The sequence below is a fragment of the Arachis ipaensis genome, chromosome B1 (genome assembly GCF_059453495.1).
Source record: "Arachis ipaensis isolate K30076 ecotype BB chromosome B1, ASM5945349v1, whole genome shotgun sequence".
In the NCBI taxonomy this organism is placed as follows: domain Eukaryota; kingdom Viridiplantae; phylum Streptophyta; class Magnoliopsida; order Fabales; family Fabaceae; genus Arachis; species Arachis ipaensis.
This window is the reverse complement of record NC_142436.1, coordinates 42,621,834-42,642,425: the sequence shown is the minus strand read 5'-3', so window position 1 is coordinate 42,642,425 and position 20,592 is coordinate 42,621,834. Positions and strand designations below refer to the sequence as shown.

At 36.8% G+C, this 20,592-nt stretch overlaps 2 non-coding genes across 2 annotated transcripts; both read left to right on the top strand.

The window, feature by feature from the left end:
* Positions 1-14,290: 14,290 nt before the first annotated feature.
* Positions 14,291-14,397, top strand: LOC148576353 (small nucleolar RNA R71). Its single transcript, XR_015904045.1, has one exon. It is a non-coding gene; the product is annotated as a small nucleolar RNA R71 (small nucleolar RNA).
* A 5,822-nt stretch (positions 14,398-20,219) lies between these two features.
* LOC148576352 (small nucleolar RNA R71) lies at positions 20,220-20,327 on the top strand. Its single transcript, XR_015903995.1, has one exon. It is a non-coding gene; the product is annotated as a small nucleolar RNA R71 (small nucleolar RNA).
* Positions 20,328-20,592: the final 265 nt, after the last annotated feature.

Below are 20,592 nucleotides of genomic sequence, written 5' to 3'. Positions count from 1 at the left end.
GAAGTGTGCGGGGCCTATATCCCTGGTGTAGTAGACTCCTGATGAGCGGATAATTTATACCCTTTTTGGCATTATTTTTACATAGTTTTTAGTATGTTTTAGTTACTTTTTATTATATTTTTATTAAGTTTTTATGCAAAAATCATATTTCTGGACTTTACTATGAGTTTGTGTGTTTTTCTATAATTTCAGGTATTTTCTGGCTGAAATTGAGGGACCTGAGCAAAAATCCGATTCAGAGACTGAGAAAGGACTGCAGATGTTGTTGGATTCTGACCCTCCTGCACTCGAAGTGGATTTTCTGGAGCTACAGAAGCCCAATTGGTGCGCTCTTAATTGCTTTGGAAAGTAGACATCTTGGGCTTTCCAGCAATCCATAATAGTCCATACTTTGCCCGAGATTTGATGGCCCAAACTGGCGTTAAACGCCCATTTTGGCACCCAGGGTGGCGTTTAACTCCAACTTGAGGCATATGCACGTGAAAGCTTGAAAGCTCAGTCCAAACACTCACCAAGAGGGTCCCGAAAGTGGATTTCTGCACTATCTGCACTTATTTACTCATTTTTTGTAAACCTAAGTTACTAGTCTAGTATAAAAACTACTTTTAGAGATTCATTTGGCAACTCATGACATTTTACATTTAACATTGTATCTTCTACAGCATGAGTCTCTAAACCCCATAGGCGGGGGTGAGGAGCTCTGCTGTGTCTCAATGGATTAATGCAATTACTATTGTTTTCTATTCAATCACGCTTGATTCTGTTCTAAGATATTCACTCGAACCTCAATCTGGAGAAGATGATGATCCGTGACACTCATCATTATTCTCACATCTATGAACGCATGCCTGACAACCACTCCCGTTCTACTTGAGCCCAACGTAGTCATTGGGCGACAGCTTGAGTGCGTATCTCTTGGGTCTCTGATTCACGGACCGAGTCCGTGAAATCAGAACCTTTGTGGTATAGGCTAGAACCAATTGGCAACATTCCTGGGATCCGAAAAGTCTAAACATTATCTGTGGTATTCCGAGTAGGATATGGGAAGGGATGACAGTGATGAGCTTCAAACTCACGAATGTTGGGCGCAGTGACAGTGTGCAAAAGGATATAGAGATCCTATTCCGACACTAGTGAGAACCGACAGATGATTAGCCGTGCGGTAGCTGTGCCTGGTATTTTTCATCCGAGACGAGAAATCAGACAGTTGATTAGCCGTGCAAAGACCGTACTTAGACCATTTTCACTGAGAGGATCATACAGCCTGCCATGGAAGGAAGCCATGCGTGTTTGGAGAAGAAGACAGTAGGAAAGTAGAGATTTAGACGACAGAGCATCTCCTGAACCTCAACCTGTTCCTCATTACTGAATCACAAGTATTATTTATTTTATGTTATTTACTTTTCATAAACAAAAATCATCTTTATCATAATCTCCTGACTAAGATTTACAAGATAACCATAGCTTGCTTCAAGCCGACAATCTCCGTGGGATCGACCCTTACTCACGTAAGGTATTACTTGGACGACCCAGTGCACTTGCTGGTTAGTTGTGCAGAGTTGTGAAAAGTGTTATCACAATTTCGTACACCAAGTTTTTGGCGCCGTTGCCGGGGATTGTTCGAGTTTGGACAACTGACGGTTTATTTTGTTGCTTGGATTGGGAAAAATTTATCTTTTTGATTTAAAGTCACTAAATTTGAGTCTTTTATCTTCTTTTCAAAAATCTTATTTTTCTTTACTAATCTTTAATTTTTCTTTGAGTCTTTTGTTTGAGTTTAGTTTCATGTTTTAAGTTTGGTGTCAATTGCGTGTTTTTATTTTCCTTCAATTTTTCGAATTATATGTTCTTAGTTCTTTCTTGATCTTCAAGTTGTTCTTGTTTATTTTCCTTGTTTGATCTTTAGTCTTTCTTGTTTTGTGCCTTTCCTTGTTTTTCTTGTGCATTTTCGAATTAATAGTGTCCAAAATATAAAATTTTTTAAGTTTGGTGTCCTTTGTGTTTTTATTTTCCTAAAGATTTCCCAAAATTTGTTCTTGGTGTTCATTTTGATCTTCAAAGTGTTCTTGGTGTTCATCTTGACATTCAAAGTTTTCTTGTTTGTTTTCTTTGTTTTGATCTAAAAATTTTAAGTTTGGTGTCTTTTTGGTGTTTATCTTCAAATTTTCGAAACTTACTCTTCCTAAATCTAAAAATTTTTAAGTTTTGTGTCTTTTACTTGTTTTTCTCTTTCCTCATTAAATTCAAACAAAATAAAAAAAATATATTTTCCTTTATTCACTCATTATTTCCGAATTCCTTAGGTTGACTTAGTCAAAGTTTTTAAAAAATTGGTAGTTTCTTGTTAGTCAAGTTAAAATTTCAATTTTGATAATTTATCTTTTTGAATCTTTTTCAAAACAAATTCTTTTTCAATTTTCTTTTTTTTTTTTCGAAAATCTTTTATAAAATTTTTCAAAATCTTTTTCCTTTTAATTATAATTTTTGAATTACTTGTCCTATTTTATTATCTTGATTGAAAAATTTTAAGTTTGGTATTTTCTTGTTAACAAAGTTTCAATCTTTAAAATTTTAAAATCATATCTTTTTCAAATCTTTTTTTTATTTATTCTCTTACAAGTATCTTTAATTTTAAGACATATCTCTTTCAAAACTTCCTAACCACTTTCTCTCTCTTCATTTTTCGAAAATCATATCCAAAATTTTTCAAATCTTTTTAATTAATTAATCATTTTAGTATTCGAATTATATTATCTTTTCCTTTTAGTTTTCGAAACTTATATTTTATTTTTCAATTATTTTATTTTATTCTCTTTTAAATTCGGTTTATCCTTAGTTAAATAAAATAAAATTTCTATCTACAATCCACATCATCTCCCTTTCTCCATCATGGATCTAAGTGAAAATGAATAGTCCAAAAGGACTCTGGGGTCATATGCTAACCCCACTACTGCTTCATATGTGAGTAGTATCTGTATACCTCCCATCAGAGCCAGCAGTTTTGAGCTAAACCCTCAGCTCATTATCATGGTGCAGCAAAATTGCCAGTATTCTGGTCTTCCACAGGAAGAACCTACTGAGTTTCTGGCACAGTTCTTATAAATTACTGACACATTACGTGATAAGGAAGTAGATCAAGATGTCTACAGATTGTTACTGTTTCTATTTGTTGTAAAAGATCAAGCTAAGAGGTGGTTAAATAACAACCCACAGCAAGCATAAGAACATGGAAACAGTTATCAGACAAATTCCTAAATCAATATTTCCCTCCAAAAAGGATGACACAGCTAAGGCTGGACATCCAAGGCTTTAAACAAGAGGATAATGAATCTCTTTATAATGCCTAGGAGAGGTACAGAGGGATGCTAAGGAAATATCCCTCTGAAATGTTTTCAGAATAGGTGCAGCTAGACATCTTCTATTACGAACTTACAGAAAAGGCCTAGATGTCTCTAGACCACTCAGCTGGTGGATCTATACACATGAGAAAGACAATTGAAGAGGCTCAAGAGCTCATTGATACAGTTGCTAGAAATCAACATCTGTACTTAAGTAGTGAGTCCTCCATGAAAGAAGAGGCTAAGGCATTATCCACTGAACTTAGTCCTCCAGAACAAGTGGTTGAACTCAATCAGCAATTGCTTCTTATAACAAAACAGATAGTAGAATTTAAAGAGATGCTCCAAGACACTAAAAATGCTAACAAGAATATGGAAGCACAATTGGATCAGACAAGACAACAGCTATCTCAACAGATAACAGAAGAGTGCCAAGCTGTTCAATTAAGGAGTGGGAAAACACTGAATGTATCAACTCAAGGCAGCAGAAAGCCAAGAAAGGAACAACTAACAGAGATGAAAAAGTGTGAAGCTCTAGAATTCATTCTAGAGCCAAAATTTTTGTCCAAAAGATTAGACATGGCTTAACAGCCAGCCAGGATTCAACATATCCCATGAAACTCTAGAATTCATTCTTAAAAATTTTTGAATGATTTTTTTTCGAAAACACAAATTTTTTTTTCAAAAATAAAAATAAAAAGCTTAAACATAAAATAAAATTACCCAATCTAAGCAACAAGTTTTTGGTGCCGTTGCCGGGGATTGTTCGAGTTTGGACAACTGACGGTTCATTTTGTTGCTTAGATTGGGTAATTTTATTTTATGTTTAAGCTTTTTATTTTTATTTTCGAAAAAAAAATTTGTGTTTTCGAAAAAATAATCATTCAAAAATTTTTAAGAATGAATTCTAGAGCTTCATGGGATATGTTGAAGCTTGGCTGGCTATTAAGCCATGTCTAATCTTTTGGACTGAGGTTTTCACTTTCCATTGTAGAAAGGACATGCTTGTATGTGTTATGTTAAAGCTTGGCTGGCCATTTGGCCATGTCTAATTCTTCTGGACCGGAGCTTTAGAATAACATTCCATGAGCCTTTGGATTCTCATTTATAATTCTGTGCTAAAGCTTGGCTAGCCATTTGGCCATGTCTAATTCTTTTGGACCGAAGCTTTAGAATAACATTGCATGAATCCTGAAATTCTTATTAAAAATTTTGAATTTCTTTATTTTCTATTTCCAAGAATTTTTCAAAAAATATACAAAAAAATTAATAAAATAAAAAAAACCAAAAAATTTTTGTCTTTCTTGTTTGAGTCTTGTGTCAAATTTTAAGTTTGGTGTCAATTGCATTTTTTTAATTTCTCTTAAATTTTTGAAAATTCATCAGGTGTTTTTCATGATCTTCAAGTTGTTCTTGATGATTTTCTTTGTTTGATCTTTACATTTTCTTGTTTTGTGTCTTTTCTTATTTTTCATATGCATTTTCGAATTATTAGTATCTAAAGTTTAAAAATTTTTAAGTTTGGTGTCTTGCATGTGTTTCTTTCCTTAAAAATTTTCAAAAAATATGTTCTTGATGTTCATCATGATCTTCAAAGTATTCTTGGTGTTCATCTTGACATTCAAAGTGTTCTTGCATGCATTATTTGTTTTGATCTAAATTTTTATGTCTTGTGTCTTTTTGTTGTTTTTCTCTTCCTTCATTAATTCAAAAAAATAAAAAATAATATCTTTCCTTTATTTTATTCATAAATTTCGAAATTTTGGTTTGACCTAGTCAAAAAATTTTAAAATTTAGTTGTTTCCTATTAATCAAGTCAAAATTTCAATTTAAAAAAACTCTATCTTTTCAAATCTTTTTCAAAAATTAAATATTTTTCATTTTTCTTCTTAAGTATTTTCAAAAATTTTAAAAGTGATTTTCAAAATCTTTTCTTAATTTTATTTCATAATTTTCGAAATATTTGCTAACAATTAATATTTTGATTCAAAAATTTCAAGTTTGTTACTTTCCTATTAAGAAAAGTTCAATCTTTAAATTCTAGAATCATATCTTTTAGTTTCTTGTGTGCCAAGTCATCAACTTTAATTTCAAAAATTAAATCTTTTTAGTTTCCTTTTCAAATCTTTTTCAAATTAAATTTCAAATCATATCTTTTTCAAAATTTTAATTTCAAAAGCTTTTTTTTAACTTCTTATCTTTTCAAAATTTTCAAATCTTTTTCAATTAACTACTTGACTTTTTGTTTGATTTTAAAAAGTTTACTATTTCTTATCTTTTTCAAAACCACCTAACCACTTTTCTCTCTCTAATTTTCGAATACTAACCAATAATTAAAATAAAAACAAAAATATTTTTCTTTTCTTTTAATTAAAATTCGAATATCCTCTCTCTCATCTCTTTCTATTTATTTTATTTAGTTACTAACACTTCTCTTCTACTCATAATTCGAACCCTCTCCCTCTATCTATGTTCGAATTCTTCTTATTCTCTCTCTACCTCATTCTTCTATTCTTCTACTCACATCAAGGAATCTCTATACTGTGACATAGAGGATTTCTCTTCTTTTTTGTTCTCTTCTTTTTCATATGAGCAGGAATAAGGATAAGAACATTCTTGTTGAAGCTGATCCTGAACCTGAAAGGACTCTGAAGAGGAAGCTAAGAGAAGCTAAAGCACAACACTCTGGAGAGGACCTTACAGAAATTTTTGAAAAAGAAGAAGACATGGCAGCCGAACACAATAACAATGGTGGATATGAAAGGAAGATGCTTGGTGACTTTACTACCCCATCTTCTGACTGCCATGGAAGGAAGCCATGCGTGTTTGGAGAAGAAAACAGTAGGAAGACAGAGATTTAGATAATAGAGCATTTCCTGAACCTCAACCTGTTCCTCATTACTGAATCACAAGTATTATTTATTTTATGTTATTTACTTTTCATAAACAAAAATCATCTTTATCATTAATCTCCTGACTAAGATTTACAAGATAACCATAGCTTGCTTCAAGCTGACAATCTCCGTGGGATCGACCCTTACTCACGTAAGGAATTACTTGGACGACCCAGTGCACTTGCTGGTTAGTTGTGCGGAGTTGTGAAAAGTGTTATCACAATTTCGTGCACCAAGTTTTTGGCGCCGTTGCCGGGGATTGTACGAGTTCGAACAACTGACGGTTCATCTTGTTGCTTAGATTGGGTAATTTTATTTTGCAATCACACTTTTGCAACTCCGCACAACTAACCAGCAAGTGCACTGGGTCATCCAAGTAATACCTTACGTGAGTAAAGGTTGATCCCATGGAGATTGTCGGCTTGAAGCAAGCTATGGTCATCCTGTAAATCTTAGTCATGCGGATTCAAATGGTTATGAAGTTTTGATAATTAAAAGATAAATAAAACATAAAATAAAATAAAGATACTTATGTAATTCATTGGTGGGAATTTCAGATAGGTGTTGGAGATGCTTTGTTGCTTCTGAACCTCTGCTTTCCTATTGTCTTCTTCCAATCATGCGTGCCCCCTTCCATGGAAAGCTGTATGATCCTCTCGGATGAAAATTACCAGGTACGATCTCTGCACAGCTAATCAACTGTCGGATTTCTCGTCTCGGATGAAAAATACCAGGTACAGCTACCGCACGGCTAATCATCTGTCGGTTCTCACTAGCGTCGGAATAGGATCTCTCTATCCTTTTGCACACTATCACTGCGCCCAACATTCGCAAGTTTGAAGCTCTTCACAGTCATCCCTTTCCAGATCCTACTCAGAATACCACAGACAAGGTTTAGACTTTTCGGATCTCAGGAATACTGGCAATGGTTTTAGCCTATACCACGAAGATACTAATCTCATAGACTCGGTCCGTGTATTAGATACCCAATAGAATATACTCCGGCTGTCGTCCAATGACTACGTTGAATATCATGTAAACTGCTTGTGGTTGTCAGGCACGCGGATCTTGGCTAAGCGAGTAACGAAGATAGTGGGTGATTGTCACGGGTCACCCCTTCATTCTGACTTAACTGAATTAAGTACGAGAGTATATCTTGGAGAAGAAGTAGGCGTGAATTGAAAGAAAAATAATAGTACTTGCATTAATTCATGAAGAACAGCAGAGCTCCACACCTTAATCTATGAGGTGTAGAAACTCCACCGTAGAAAATACATAAGTGAAAAAGGTCTAGGCATGGCCGTGAGGCCAGCCTCCAAACGTCCAAAGTGTGATTCAAAAAGATGATCAAAAACTCTCTAATACAATAGTAAAAAGTGCTATTTATACTAAACTAGTTACTAGGGTTTACAGAAAATAAGTAACTAAGTGCAGATAGTGCAGAAATCCACTTCCGGGGCCTACTTGGTGTGTGCTTGGGCTGAGCATTGAAGCTTTCACATGCATAGGACATTCTAGGAGTTAAACGCCAGCTTGGGTGCCAGTTTGGGCGTTTAACTCCAGTTCTGGTGCCAGTTCTGGCGTTTTACGCCAAAAAAGGGGTCTCTAGATGGCGTTTAGACGCTAGTTTGGGCCATAAAATCTCGAGTAAAGTATAAACTATTATATATTGCTGGAAAGCCCAAGATGTCTACTTTCCAACGCAATTGAGAGTGCGCTAATTGGGCTTCTGTAGCTCCATAAAATTCACTTCGAGTGCAGGAGGGTCAGAATCCAACAGCATCTGCAGTCCTTTCTCAGCCTCTGAATCAGATTTTTGCTCAGGTCCTTCAATTTCAGCCAGAAAATACCTGAAATTATAGAATAACACACAAACTCATAGTAAAGTCCAGAAATGTGATTTTTGAATAAAAACTAAAATAAATATACTAAAAAGTAACTAAAACATACTAAAAACTATGTAAAAACAATGCCAAAAAGGGTATAAATTATCCGCTCAACACAACACCAAACTTAAATTGTTACTTATACCCAAGCAACCAAAAACAAAATAGGATAAAAAGAAGAGAATATACAATAAGTTTCAAAAATATCAATGAAGATTAGTTTCAATTAGATGAGCGGGACTAGTAGCTTTTTGCATCTAAACGATTTTGGCATCTCACTTTATCCTTTGAAGTTCAGAATGATTGGCATCCATAGGAACTCAGAATTCAGATAGTGTTATTGATTCTCCTAGTTCAGTATGTTAATTCTTGAACACAGCTACTTTTTGAGTCTTGGCTGTGACCCTAAGCATTTTGTTTTCTAGTATTACCACCGGATACATAAATACCACAGACACATAACTGGGTGAACCTTTTTAGATTGTGACTCAGCTTTGCTAGAGTCCCCAGTTAGAGGTGCCCAGAGCTCTTAAGCACACTCTTTTTTTTTGGACCATGACTTTAACCGATTAGTCTCAAGCTTTTCACTTGACACCTTCACGCCACAAGCACATGGTTAGGGACAGCTTGATTTAGCCGCTTAGGCCAGGATTTATTCCTTTGGGCCCTCTGGTGCGGTATTTTATAACCACACTTACTAACCGGCAAGTGCACCGGGTCGTACCAAGTAATACCTTACGTGAGTAAGGGTCGATCCCACGAGGATTGATGGATTAAGCAACAATAGTGTTAGTTAGACAAACAGAAAAGAGTATTTGAATATTCAATCGTGCAGAAATTAAAATAGTAAAGTAAATAAATTGGGAAGAAAATATGGAGAAAATAGTTAAGGTTTCAGAGATATCTATTTTTCCGGATTAACTTTTCTTACTAACTAATTTAATTATGCAGGATTTAATTTATGGCAAACTGTATGTGACTAGACCCTAATTCCTTAGACCTTCCTAGTCTCCTCTAAAATTCATTAACTGCCAATTCCTTGGTCAATTAATTCCAATTAGAGGGTGATAATCAATTTCTAGTTTATATGCCACAAAAACTCTAATTACCCAAAACTAAAAGGATTATATGTCACGTATCCCGTTAAATCCAGATAATTAAAATTTAGGAAAAATTGTTTTCAAGCTGTTGTTCAAATAAAGAGCTTTTCCAAGTTTTACAAGTACTCAAATAGAAATAGGGTCATACTTCTGTTCCACCCAAATTCATAAAATAAAGAGCGAAAACAATTCTTAAATATAAATTCATACATAAATTAAAATAGAAAAAGCAATAAAATCAATTCATACAAATAGACAGAGCTCCTAACCTTAACAATGAAGGATTAGTTGCTCATGGTAGAATGTTATGAAATACGGAATGTAAATTTGGAATAGGATGGGATCCTCCCCAGGACCTCTACAAAGGAAGGAAAGCTTCCTCCTTTTATAACTAATCCTAATAAATTTAAAAATCTAATATCTAAAACTAAAAATTAAAATAATATCTTTTCCTAATTTAAGATTTGAATTTAAATTTGAATTAATTAACAGATCTTCAGTTGATGGGTGGGGACCACTTGTTCTGTCCATTCTGCAGCTTCTAATCTGTGTTTTCTGGGCTGAAAATTGAGTTAAAACAGCCCAGAAATCGCCCCCAGCGTTTTTTTGTCAATTCTGCAAATCGCTCATGTGACGCGTCCGCGTCGTCCACGCATTCGCGTCATTTGTGCAGATTCCAGTCCACGCGATCGCGTTAGGCACGCGATCGCGTCATTGCGATTTTCTCCATTCCGCGCGGTCGCGTGAGCCATGCGTCCGCGTCGGTATTCGCTGGTCATCTCCTTGGCTTCTTCTCTTTCTCTGCAGAAACTTCATCAAATCCATCCGAATGCTACCTAAAATAAATAAAATTGCACAAAACTCAAAATAGCATCCATAGTGGCTAAAATATAATTAATTCTTAATTAAACTCAACAAATTAGATGCAAATTCACTAGGAAAAGATAGACAAGATACTCACGCATCACAACACCAAACTTAAACTGTTGCTTGTCCTCAAGCAACCAAAAACTAATATAAGCTTAGGATGTGAATTTGCATGAGAATTAGAGTTCGATTAAGCTCATGTCTCTTCTTATAGTGGGGTTTACAACTGCAATCATGAACAGTTTTGGCATCTCATTTTATCCTTTGAAGTTCAGAATAATTGGCATCCATAGGAACTCAGAATTCAGATAGTGTTATTGATTCTCCTAGTTTAGTATGTTGATTCTTGAACACAGCTACTTTATGAGTCTTGGCTATGACCCTAAGCATTTTGTTTTCCAGTATTACCACCGGATACATAAATGCCACAGACACATAACTGGGTGAACCTTTTCAGATTGTGACTCAGCTTTGCTGGAGTCCCCAGTTAGAGGTGCCCAGAGTTCTTAAGCACACTCTTTTTGCTTTGGATCACGACTTTAACCGCTCAATCTCAAGCTTTTCACTTGACACCTTCACGCCACAAGCACATGGTTAGGGACAGCTTGATTTAGCCACTTAGGCAAGGATTTTATTCCTTTGGGCCCTCCTATCCATTAATGCTCAAAGTCTTGGATCCTTTTTACCCTTTGCCTTTTAGTTTAAAGGGTTATTGGCTTTTTCTGCTTGCTTTTTTTTTTTTGCAAGCTTTGTGTTTTTCACTGCTTTTTCTTACTTCAAGAATCAAGTTTATGATTTTTCAGATTATCAATAACATTTCTCTTTTTCATCATTCTTTCAAGAGCCAACAATTTTAACATTCATAAACTTCATTATCAAAAATATGCACTGTTCAAGCATTCATTCAGAATCACAGAAAATACCACTACATTTAAGTAAATGAGACTACTCTAAAAATTAAACTCAAATTCTCATGCACTACATTTGTTCTTCTTTCTTTTTGATTTCAAGTTTAGTGGGCAATACATGAGACATCTTTCAGAATTAAAGCATTTAACAGAAAAATTAACTAGAATCTATGAATCTACTAATAAAGGATCATGCAATAAACAAAACAAAGTAGCAGGAAATCGGAACATACATAATGAAAGCGGGAGGGAATAAAAAATGAAAGGAACTCAACCACCTGGGTTATCTTAGCGGTCGTTTTATTCTTCAGGTTGTGCTCCTTTGTGAAGATGATTCGCCTCCCTTTGGTGCCATAAGAATAAACAGAAAACCCTTAAGTGAAGCGTTAACACCAAACATAAAGGTTTACTTGTCCTCAAGCAAAAAAGAACTGAAAATAGAAGAGACAAATATTAAGATGAAAGAAAAATAAAAGGATAAGAGAATAAGAGAGAATTAGGATTGGGAGAGAGAGAAAGAAAACCGGGCGGCGCAAGCGACGCGTTCGCGTACACCACGCAATCGCGTCGTTGCGCAGTCTTCATAATGACGCGTTAGCGTCAGGCACGTGATCGCGTGGATGGCCATATGTGTAACTGACGCGAACGCGTCAATCACGCGTCCGCGTGACCAAATTTGTGCGTTTAGCACACTTCTTGCCCCAAGCTGGCACAACTCTCTGCCCAAAACACTCTTTTACGTCGAATTTGCAGGTCACACGATCGCGTCAGTGACGCGACCACGTGAATGACGAAAATCACAAACGACGCGAACGCGTGGGCTACGCGTTCGCGTGGGATTGTTTGTGCGAAAGGCATGAGTCCAGCGCCACTCCCGCGCAACTCTCTGTCAATTTTCATTGTTCTCGCACACATGATTGACGCGTTCACGTCAATGACGCTGGCGCGTCGTGTGCCTTTTTTTTTTCAAATAGCTTGAGGTGTTCGGTTCCTGTGATAAAATAGCTGCATGATCAGAAAATTAGTGAGAACTTAATAAAAACCAACAAGTAAGAAAACTACTACTACGAAAAATAACTTAAGGATATGTAATTATCGGGTTGCCTCCCGACAAGCACTTCTTTATCGTCACTAGCTTGACGGTCAGCTCCTCTAAGGAGGAGGGTCATAGGGGCTCAGCTTTTCACCCCTTACTTTGAACTTCTTTCCTGTGTCTCCATAACGTAGCTCAATATGCTCTAGAGAGAGGATTTTGATTACTGTATAAACCCATGCTGGATTGCTGGTCAACACCACCTTCATTCCTGGGGAGAAACCTTCAGTGGGGATCTTTTTGTTTCTCCATCCTCTGTGTATTTTTTCTTTTTGGGGACCTTCTCCTTGGTGGATGATGCAGTTCCAACACCAAACTTAGGTTTGATGTCAGGCGGAATTTTATCGGTTGTCACCACAGGAGGTTTGAGTTGCAAATTCTGCTGTGCATCATCAGGGGGTTCTTGAAGGTTTGGATCAATAAGCTCAGCCTGCATGCACCTCTCTTCTTCACCTGTTGAATGTACATCTTTGAAGACATGAAAGACTAGTTGCTCATTATGCACTCTAAGCACTAATTCACCCACTTCTACATCAATCAGAGCTCTTCCAGTGGCTAGGAATGGTCTTCCTAGAATTATAGAGGCATTCTCATCCTCCCCTATATCAAGAATTACAAAATCTGCTGGGAGGAAGAACTTACCCACTTTGACCAAGATATTCTCCACTAATCCGTATGCAGGCTTCATAGATTTGTCCGCCATCTGTAATGCTATCTTTGTGGGTTGTGCCTCTTGGATCTTCAGCTTCTTCATCACAGACAAGGGCATTAAATTGATGCTTGCTCCCAGGTCACATAACGCTTTCTCAAAGGTTGTACTCTCGATGGTGCATGGAATTTGAAAGCTCCCTGGATCTGGCATCTTCTTTGGTAAGTTATTCTGAATGATGGCACTGCATTCTTTAGTCAGGACCACTGTCTCATCCCCCTTTAAAGGCTTCTTCTTTGACAACAGCTCCTTCATGAACTTGGCATAGAGAGGCATTTGTTCCAAAACCTCAGCAAAAGAAATATTGATTTGCAACTTTCTAAAGACTTCCAAGAACTTTGAAAACTGTTTGTCCTTGGTCTCCTTTTGAAGTCTCTGAGGATATGGCATTTTAGGCTTATACTCAGGAGCCTTTGGCAAAATAGGATAAGTGTCAAGAGAGTCTGGGAATGGGTTGTCCGCACGCTTTGGAGGGGCGTGTTCTACTTCTTCCTTCTTCTCCTCTGGAGATTCCTTTTCAACTAGCTCTTCATTGGCCTTGGTCTCAGAGCCAGCTACTTTACCACTTCTCAATTGAATGGCCTTGCAATCTTCTCCTGGGTTCACCACTGTATCCTCTTGAAATGTACTTGCAGACCTGTCAAGTATTTGCTTGCTCAGTTGGCCCACTAGCACCTCTAAGTTTCTAATAGATGCTCTGGTTTCCTGTATAACTTGTGCTTCCGTACTTGCCACTTGTTCACTTATTACGGTGATAGCCTTGCATTCCTCTCTTGGATTTGGAATTGTGTTACCAGGAAGGCTATTAGTGGTCCTCTGATCAATTTCATTAATCTTTGTGGCTAATTGACCCATTTGAATCTCCAGGTTCTTGATGGATGCTCTGGTTTCCTGTCTAAAACCTGTCAATATTGCTTCCAAATCATTGTTCTGCTGGAAACCGCCCTGAGAATTATTGTTGAAGTTCTGAGGTCTCTGAGGTTGATCTCTCCACCCAAAATTTGGGTGATTCCTCCACCCCTGATTGTATGTCTTAGAATATGGATCATTGTTGGGATTTCTGGGACCACTCCCCATATAATTCACCTGTTCAGAAGAGGGTTGAGCATAATCATAATTATCATTTTGCATAAAGTTACCTGTCATGTCATAGGAGGTATCTTAGGGTGGATTTTGAGTGTTTATAGCTGAGACTTGCATGCCACTCATCTGTTGAGTAAGTAGATTTATCTGCTGAGACATAAGCTTGTTCTGAGCAAGAAGAGCATTAATAGCTTCTACTTCCAACACGCCTCTCTTTTGAGAGGTCTCAAAGTTCACAGGATTCCTGTTAGATGAGTATAAATATTGGTTGCTTGCAACCAATTCAATAAGCTCAATAGTCTCCTCTGGTGTCTTCTTCTTGAGCAGTGAACCACCTGTAGAAGTGTCTAGGCTCATCTTGGACATCTCACCCAAGCCTTCATAAAAGATATCCAGTTGGGTCCATTTGGAGAACATGTTTGGAGGGCATTGCCTAGTCAGTAGCTTGTATCTCTCCCAAGCTTCATAAAGAGTTTCACCCTCCTTCTGTCTGAAAGTCTGAACCTCCAACCTAAGCTTAGTCAGCTTCTTTGGTGGGAAAAATTTAGTGAGAAATTCAGTAACGACCTTTTCCCAAGTATTCAGACTCTCCTTTGGTTGGGCATCTAGCCATAGCTTTGCTTTATCTCTTAGAGCAAACGGGAAGAGCATCAGTTTGTACACCTCTGGGTTCACTCCATTTGTCTTCACAGTATCACATATCTACAGAAAATCAGAAATAAACTGATTTGGAACTTCATGAGGAAGTCCGTGATACTGGCAGTTTTGTTGCACCAGGGTGACCAATTGTGGTTTCAACTCAAAGTTGTTTGCAGTTATAGGAGGCACCACAATGCTTTTTCCATAGAGATCCGTAGTAGGGGCAGAATAAGAGCCAAGCACTCTCCTCTGTTGATCATCCCCATTCGAATTTACCACATTGGCATTAGCATTATTATTTGCCATAGTGGATTCTGCAGCCTTGCAAAGCCTTGCTTGTTGTAAACGTCACCTGAAAGTTCTTTCAGGTTCATGATCAAAGTTTAAAAGATGTTCTTTGTCTCTATTTCTGCGCATACACAAGCAGAAAACAAGAAAAAATGGGACTCTCTACGCCAGAGTGCAGAGAAGTCCCTGTGAGGTAACCTGAATAAAGAGATAAAAATATTGAATAAAACAAACAAACACTAAAATTCAAAAATTACTAGAAAATTTATTACTAAAAATTTTCGAAATTATTAAGTAAATTAAATAAGAAAAATTAAAATAAGACTAACTAAGGGACACCAAACTTAATTTCAGAAATTAAGAAAAATTATTAGTATTAATTATTTATTAAAATTTTTTTTAAATAATAAAAATAATAAAAAAAAGAACGAAAAACGAAACAGGGGAGGGGGGATATAAACGAGAAGGAAAAGAAAGTAAATAACGTAAGGAAAAAAAAAGAAAAAATTAACGTAAAAGAAAAGAAAAAATTAACGTAAAAAAATGCAAAATCAAAATTAATAATAAAATAAAAATATAAAAAATTATCTAATATAAGCAATCAAACAACGAATAGTTGTTAATCACAATCAATCCCCGGCAACGGCGCCAAAAACTTGGTGCGGTATTTTATAACCACACTAACTAACCGACAAGTGCACCGGGTCGTACCAAGTAATACCTTACGTGAGTAAGGGTTGATCCCACGAGGATTGATGGATTAAGCAACAATAGTGTTTGATAGGATTAGTTAGACAAACAGAAAAGAGTATTTGAATATTCAATCGTGCAGAAATTAAAATAGTAAAGTAAATAAATTGGGAAGAAAATATGGAGAAAATAGTTAAGGTTTCAGAGATATCTATTTTTCCGGATTAACTTTTCTTACTAACTAATTTAATTATGCAGGATTTAATTTATGGCAAACTGTATGTGACTAGACCCTAATTCCTTAGACCTTCCTAGTCTCCTCTAAAATTCATTAACTGCCAATTCCTTGGTCAATTAATTCCAATTAGAGGTGATAATCAATTTCTAGTTTATATGCAACAAAAACTCTAATTACCCAAAACTAAAAGGATTATACGTCACGTATCCCATTTAAATCCAGATAATTAAAATTTAAAAAAATTATTTTCAAGCTGTTGTTCAAATAAAGAGCTTTTTCAAGTTTTACAAGAACTCAAATAGAAAGAGGGTCATACTTCCGTTCCACCCAAATTCATAAAATAAAGAGCGAAAATAATTCTTAAATATAAATTCATACATAAATTAAAATAGAAAAAGCAATAAAATCAATCCATACAAATAGACAGAGCTCCTAACCTTAACAATGAAGGATTAGTTGCTCATGGTAGAATGTTATGAAATACGGAATGTAAATTTGGAATAGGATGGGATCCTCCCCAGGACCTCTACAAAGGAAGGAAAGCTTCCTCCTTTTATAACTAATCCTAATAAATTTAAAAATCTAATATCTAAAACTAAAAATTAAAATAATATCTTTTCCTAATTTAAGATTTGAATTTAAATTTGAATTAATTAACAGATCTTCAGTTGATGGGTGGGGACCACTTGTTCTGTCCATTCTGCAGCTTCTAATCTGTGTTTTCTGGGCTGAAAATTGAGTTAAAACAGCCTAGAAATCGCCCCTAGCGTTTTTTTGTCAATTCTGCAGATCGCTCATGTGACGCGTCCGCGTCATCCACGCGTTCGCGTCATTTGTGCAGATTCCAGTCCACGTGATCGCGTCAGGCACGCGATCGCGTCATTGCGATTTCCTCTATTCCGCACGGTCGCATGAGCCATGCGTCTGCATCGGTATTCGCTGGTCATCTCCTTGGCTTCTTCTCTTTCTCTGCAGAAACTTCATCAAATCCATCCGAATGCTACCTAAAATAAATAAAATTGCACAAAACTCAAAATAGCATCCATAGTGGCTAAAATATAATTAATTCTTAATTAAACTCAACAAATTAGATGCAAATTCACTAGGAAAAGATAGACAAGATGCTCACGCATCACCCTCCTATCCATTAATGCTCAAAGCCTTGGATCCTTTTTACTCTTGTCTTTTAGTTTAAAGGGTTATTGGCTTTTTCTGCTTGCTTTTTCTTTTTCTTTCTTTTTTTTTTATTTTTCGCCATTTTTTTTCTTTTTTTTTCGCAAGCTTTGTTTTTTTTTTCACTGTTTTTTCTTGCTTTAAGAATCAATTTTATGATATTTCAGATTATCAATAACATGTCTCCTTTTTCATTATTCTTTCAAGAGACAACAATTTTAACATTCATAAACTTCACTATAAAAAATATGCACTGTTCAAGTATTCATTCAGAAAACAAAAAGTATTGCCACCACATCAAAATAATTAAGCTAATTTCCAGATAATTTTTGAAATTATGCACTTCTTGTTCTTTTGCAAATAAAAATATTTTTCATTTAAGAAAGATGAGGGATTCATGGAATCATTCATAGCTTTAAGACATAGACACTAAACGCTAATGATCATGTAATGAAGACACAAACATAGATAAAGCATAAAACCGAAAAATAGAAAAATAAGGACAAGGAAATTAAATAACGGGTCCACCTTAGTGACGGCGGCTAGTTCTTCCTCTTGAAGATCCTATGGAGTGCTTGAACTCCTCTATGTCCCTTCCTTGCCTTTGTTGCTCCTCTCTCATGGCCTTTTAGTCCTCTCTGATTTCATGGAGGATGATGGAGTGCTCTTGGTGCTCTACTCTTAGTTGCTCCATGTTGGAACTCAAATCTCCTAAAGAGGTGTTGAGTTGCTCCCAATAGTTGTGTGGAGGGAAATGCATCCCTTGAGGCATCTCAGGGATTTCTTGATGAGGAATTTTCTCATGCTCTTGTTGAGCTCCATGAGTGGGCTCTCTTGTTTGCTCCATCTTCTTCTTAGTGATGGGCTTTTGAGATGAATCTCTCCATCTCCCATAACTCGGAGGTGGAAGTAATTGCCTTCCCTTTCCTCTTTTTCTAGAGGTTTCTCTGGCCTTAGGTGCCATTAATGGTTATGAAAAAACAATAAGCAGAGCTTTTTCCCACACCAAACTTAAAAGGTTTGCTCGTCCTCGAGCAAAAGAAGAAAGAAAGGAGGAGAAGAAGAAATAGAAGAGATAGAGGGGTGTTTGGTGGAGGTTATTTTGGGAAAGAATGTTATGGAAAGGTGTGAAAAGGAGAGAAAAAGAGTTGGGGTAAGTGGGAATCCTGTGGGGTTCACAGATCCTGAGGTATCAAGGAATTCTGGTCCCTACACCTTTCTGGCGTTTAAACGCCCTCTGTGTGCCATTTTTGGCGTTTAACACCAACTATACTACCTTTTCTGGCGTTAAATGCCAGGCTGATGCCCTTTTCTGGAGTTTAACGCCAACCAGACACCAGACACCCTTTTCTGGCGTTAAACGCCAGTCTGTCTGCCAATTTTGGCGCTTAATGCCCAGAATGCTGCCAGACTGGGCGTTAAACGCCCATTCTGCTATCCTTACTGGCGTTTAAATTCCAGTAAGCCTGTCCTCCAGGGTGTGCTGTTTTTGATGCTGCTTTTCATTCTGCTTTAATTCTGCAGTTATTTTTGTAACTCCACATGATCATCTTCCTAAAGAAAACATGACATGACAATGGAAAACAAATGTCTATAAAAATAAATATAATTAAATAACATTGGATTGCCTCCTTCTAAGTGCTTCTTTAATATCAATAGCTTGACAGTGAGCTCTTAGAGAGCTTCACAGAGACTCAGAGCTTAATGGTGGCCGCCCAACACCAAACTTAGAAGTTGAGTGTGGGGGCTCTGTTTGACTCTGTATTGAGAGAAGCTTTTCATGCTTCCTCTTCATGGTTACAGAAGAAGATCATTGAGCCTTAAACACAAGGTAGTATTCATTCAATTGAAAGACTAACTCTCCTCTGTCCACATCAATCACAGCTCTTGCTGTGGCTAGGAAGGGTCTTCCAAGGATAATAGATTCATCCTCATCCTTCCCAGTGTCTAGGATTATGAAATCAGCAGGGATGTACAGGCCTTCAACCTTCACTAAGACATCCTGTACAAGTCCATAAGCTTGTTTCCTTGATTTGTCTGCCATCTCTAGTGAGATTCTTGTAGCTTGTACCTCAAAGATCCCTAGTTTCTCCATTACAGAGAGTGGCATGAGGTTTATTCTTGACCCCAGGTCACACAGAGCCTTCTCAAAGGTCATGGTGCCTATGATACAAGGTATTAAGAACTTTTCGGAATCCCGTTTCTTCTGAGGTAATTTTAGTTGAACCAAGGCATTCAGTTCATTGATGAGCAATGGAGGTTCATCCTCCCAAGTCTCATTACCAAATAGCTTGACATTTAGCTTCATGATTGCTCTTAGATACTGAGAAACTTGCTCTTTAATAACATCTTCATCCTCTTCAGAGGACGAATAATCTTTAGAGCTCATGAATGGCAACAGTAAGTTCAGTGGAATCTCTATGGTCTCTGTATGAGCCTCAGATTCCTTTGGTTCCTCATTAGGGAACTCTTTAGTAGTCAGTGGACGTCCATTGAGGTCTTCTGTAGTGGAAATCACTGTCTCTTCCTCCTCTATATGTTCGGCCATTTTGGACATATTGATGGCCTTGCACTCTCTCTTTGGATTCTCTTCTGTATTGCTTGGGAGAGTACTAGGAGGAGTTTCAGTAACTCTTTTACTCAGCTGACCCACTTGTGCCTCCAAATTTCTAATAGAGGACCTTGTTTCAGTCATGAAACTAAGAGTGGTCTTAGATAGATCAGAGACTATGGTTGCTAAGTCAGAGAGGCTCTGCTTAGAATTCTCTGTTTGTTTCTAAGAAGATGATGGAAAAGGCTTGCTATTGCCAAACCTATTTCTCCCACCATTATTATTGAAGCCTTGATTAGGCTTCTGCTGATCCTTCTATGAAAAATTAGGATGATTCCTCCATGAAGGGTTATAATTGTTTCCATAGGATTCTCCCATGTAATTCACTTCTTCCATTCTAGGATTCTCAGGGTCATAAGCTTCTCCTTTAGAGGAGGCTTCTTTAGTACTGCCGGATGCAGCTTGCAATCCAGTCAGATTCTAAGAAATCATATTGACTTGCTGAGTCAATATTTTGTTCTGAGCCAATATGGCATTCAGAGTATCAATCTCAAGAACTCCTTTCTTCTGAGTCATCCCATTATTCACAGAATTTCTTTCAGAAGTGTACATAAACTGGTTATTTGCAACCATTTCAATGAGTTCCTGGGCTTCTGCAGGTGTTTTCTTTAGATGAAGAGATCCACCAGCAGAGTGGTCCAATGACATCTTAGACAATTCAGACAGACCATCATAGAATATACATAAGATGCTCCATTCTGAAAGCATGTCAGAAAGACACATTCTGATCAATTACTTGTATCTTTCCCAAGCTTCATAGAGGGATTCACCTTCCTTCTGTCTAAAGGTTTGGACTTCCACTCTAAGCTTACTCAATTTTTGAGGTGGAAAGAATTTGGCCAAGAAAACATTGATCAACTTTTTCCAAGAGTTCAGGCTTTCTTTAGGTTGTGAGTCTAACCATGTCCTAGCTCTGTCTCTTACAGCAAAGGGGAAAAGCATAAGTCTGTAGACCTCAGGATTAACCCCATTGGTCTTAACAGTGTCACAGATTTGCAAGAATTCAGCTAAGAACTGATGAGGATCTTCCAATCGAAGTCCATGAAACTTGCAATTCTGGTGCATTAGAGAAACT